We start from the raw sequence: 4097 nt of genomic DNA on the forward strand, positions 1-4097 counted from the left end.
GACTTGGTAGCCAATGATCTGGCCTTATGGGCCAAGCCACCTATGGTGACCCTCTTTCATTGTATTGATAATGTAATGCTAACCTCGAATCCTCTTACAGATCTAGACAGCGAATAATTTAAAAGGTGCCTTAAAAGCATAGGGCTAAGCCATCAATACCAGCGAGGTCTGGTATGCAGAGTGCCTGAACGAGCAAGGACTGGCATACGGATAGACAGCCGATGGAACGACAGCCTGTCTGACTGGATGAGCACAGTCAAGTTCACAGGGGCTGCTCACCAGGAGACTGTTGGGGGCCAACCACTCTAGGGCCGGGCCTAGGACAGAGCTGTACTGTGTACTAGCCCCTCTGACTCCGGAGCTGCATCAGGTGTCAGGCCCATTGCCTTTGCAGAATCGCCAAATGCTGTGCAGGGGGTTGAAGCTCCCTCCAGTCCCTAATGTGCAGGGATGCCTCCTGTATCACTAGATGCCTGGGATATAGATGAATCCAGTGAAGAAAATCCTCTCACCTAGACCTCCGTGGGAGTACACCTGGACACAGATGAACGGATGCTTTAGCTAAGATCAGGAGTCCCCAGTGAAGGCGTGGACATGTGCCTTGCTACATATAAAACGTTGCGTCTACGTCACTGACAATCAAGAGCAAGTACAAAAAGCTCTGACAGAAATAAAGATGGAAGACATCAAAATTCAGGGAAAATGGCAGGAGACATCAAAATTAAAAACAACAGAATGAAGCAAAATAAAGACTTAAAACAATATATCACTTGCCCTGACTTCTTGTGCATTTTTCACCTTTGGGTGTCTCACCACCGAAATCATCTCTCGTGGAGCAGGTATGCTCTGACAGAAGAGAAATAGCCTCATTTTTTGTCTTTGAGCTGACCAAATGTTAGATAAACATCTGGTCTAGGATATAGTTGTGTTTATTTTGGGCAGTTATCTAGATGAGGCAGTTGAGGCACTGGGTGCCTGCTGGGTCAGGATGTCCCAGTGGTTGGTGCAGGTCTGCTGCCAGTGAAGGCCCATCACCGGCATCCTGTCCATGGTGGCACAGGTACCCAGGACGCTGTGCTTCTTGGAGGGGGTGGAGGCTGCATGTTTGATGGCCCATGGGGTCTTACCAGCAGTGGGCAGGCTCATCATCTCCGAATCTCACACTCTGCTTTGGTTTTTGGTTGGACAGTGCCCTGGATCTGCTAACTCAGGGGGAAGGTTCTGGATGTAGGTAAAGCCAGGAAGGACAGAACAGTAGGGCTCTGCCCTCTGAATAAAGCTGAACTCTGCTGCACAATTTTTTTTTACCAAGACATAAGCATAGAGGGCCTGGTTTCCCAAGGCTTCCTTCTGAATTTGGAAAACAGTGCCCACCCACTTCCCATTCTCGGTGAAGGAAAATTCCATGTCATTTCTCCATTCAAAGTCCACAAAGCAGCCAGTCACATTATTCCCTGCCAACTACTATGAAGTTGGTGAACTTCTTCCCAGTGCTTCCATAACCATAAGAGAAAGGCTCTTTGCCTAGCAAGATGCTATAGGACTCAAAGGACCAGTTAGTATGGATGACACCAGCGCCATGGATGGAAGGTGCTTCATGGAGATTTCCTTATTGATCTCATCTTGTAGCACACATGGACCCTGATGGTCCCAGAGCTGGCATGGGCTCCTGACCAGAGGTATGCAAAGTCCTCGATTGTAAGTGGATAGCCAATACTCTGGTCTTGGGCCACCGTGAAGTAGATGTCATAGTTTTACATGTGGATGGCAATAAGGGTGTCGTCAAAATCATCTTCATCCTCTTCAGTGGGAGGCTGAGAAGAGTGACCCCTCCTATCCTCCTGGTGCTTGAAGTATCCCATTTCCAAGATTTCTTCATTAAGTCTCTTGTGACTCTGGAATCATCTTCTGTCTGGCTTAAGCAGAGATGCTTCAGGTGGCAGGATGCCAGTGGGTGCTTCTTGTCTCATCTGTTTTTACTTCCTCTGCGTGGTAGGCCTGCTGCTGCTCTATTTCTATTGGTCTCCTCTGACTCATTCTCAGTTTGTTAACCTAGGTCTCATAGAACTGGTTCTGTCTGGTAATATTGTTCATGACATCTCCTTGTTGTTGTTTCTGGGTTGCCTGGATTGTCACTGGCCTTGAGCTCCTGCTGGTCACCAAGCTCCTAGTCTCCAGTGCCTCCTGCAGCCGCTCAGCACACTTGGCTGAGGCTGCGAGCATCAAGGCACAGTACTGCAGCTCCTGCAAAGTTGGTTCACTTTCAGATGGCGCACATCCGGGGCCCAGTCTCCTGAGGTGCCCCAAACCAGGTGACCTCTTAAGGCTCGTTCCTCTTAATCCTTTATTGTCAAGCGGTCAGGGGGATAATGGGGAAACCTCACTCAAGCCTCAAGCCATTAACTTTTAAGGCGGTTTGTTGCTCAGCAATAGAGTAAAATAATTAAATACAAGAAATTTAATAGTAATATGATACGTATTATTATCCAATCCATATTCAGTTTTTTAAAATTGTCTTGAATTTTTTTTTTTATAGCACATTTTTTCTTCCTAATCTATTTTTCAATCCAGGATCATGCACTATAAGAAGCTGTTGTGTCTCTCTCTTTAAACCTGCACATTTTATTATTTTTTATATGAAAAAAGCTGTTCATAATTAATGTATACAACTTGATGAATTTGAAGATAAGTGTATACACTGTGAAGCTGTCACTATAATCTATGCCATAAACCTGTCTATCCTCCTGGCCACCTGTTTATTATTATATTATTTTTATTATTATTACTATTATTATTGTGATAAGAATAATTACCATAAGACTGACCCTATTAAGAATTTTTTTGCTTTAGTAATTTCATTTAAAAGTTATATTAATAATTAGAAAGGTAAAACATGTCAGTATTTTACCCTCTCCCCTTTCATTAGTAAATTAAAAAAATATGTTTAATTTTTCAATTACAGTTTATACATACTATTATTCTGTATCAGTTTCAGATATACAGCATAGTGATTAGAAAATCATGTACTTTACAGAGTTCTTAGGAAATTTTGAGTCTACAGTACAGTGTAGCAGACTGATGTGTAGTAGATCTCTCGGTCTTTTGCATGTGGTATACTTCTGGTAAACTTTGTACTCATTGACTGGTACTTCAGTTTCCCCCTCCCCTCAAATCCTGCTGATCACCATTCTACTCTCTTCTTTCATAAGTTTCACTATTTTAGATTCATAATATAAATCTAAATTGGCATCATAGTATCTGTTCTTCTGTGTCTGACTTTTTTTACGTAGCATAATCTCCTCCAGATTCATCAATGTTGCAAATGGCAGAATTTTTTTTTAAGGATGAAATGTATTTTATTATAAATATATCCCATATTTTCTTTATGTATTCTTCAAGCAATGAGCATTTAGGTTGTTTCCACGTCTTCATTATTGTAAATAATGCTGCAATGAACATGGAAGTGTAGATATCTCTTTGAGATCCTGATTTCAATTCCTTTGGACATATACATTGCTATATCTTATGGTAGTCCTATTTTTAGTTTTCTGGGGGAGTATCCATACTGTGTTCCATAGTGGCTGTAGCAATTTACATTCCCACCAACAGTGTATAAGAGTTCCCTTTTCTCTATATCCTTGCCAACATTCATTATCTTTTTTTTCCCATGGTATTGGCTAACCTAACAGGTGTGGGGTGATATCTTATTGTGGTTTCAATTTACATGTCCCTAATGATTAGTGATGTTGAGCATCTTTTTATAAAATTGTTAGCTATCTGAATGCTTCTTTGAGGAAATGTCTATTCAGTTCCTTTGGCTATTTTAAAATTGGGTTATGATACAATCTGATTTTAAAATATATTACAAAACTACAGTAATCAAAATAGTATGGTATAGGCATAAAAACAGATATATAGACCAATGCAACTTAGAATCCAAAAATAAACCCATAGATATAAGGTTAACTGATCTTTGACAAGAGTGCCAAGAATATAGTGTGGGGAAAAGCTAGTTGTTTATATAAGAAGTGTTGAGAAAACCAGATATCCACATACAGAACAATGAATTTGGACCTTTATCTTACACGATCCCCCAA

The 4097-nt window shown here is 41.2% G+C and overlaps 1 pseudogene; it reads right to left on the reverse strand.

Annotated features, from left to right (window-relative positions):
* Positions 1-753: 753 nt before the first annotated feature.
* On the reverse strand, positions 754-2094 carry LOC136391619 (heterogeneous nuclear ribonucleoprotein U-like protein 1 pseudogene; annotated as a pseudogene).
* Between the last annotated feature and the right edge of the window lie 2003 nt (positions 2095-4097).

Source organism: Saccopteryx leptura, chromosome 2 (assembly GCF_036850995.1).
Source record: "Saccopteryx leptura isolate mSacLep1 chromosome 2, mSacLep1_pri_phased_curated, whole genome shotgun sequence".
NCBI lineage: Eukaryota > Metazoa > Chordata > Mammalia > Chiroptera > Emballonuridae > Saccopteryx > Saccopteryx leptura.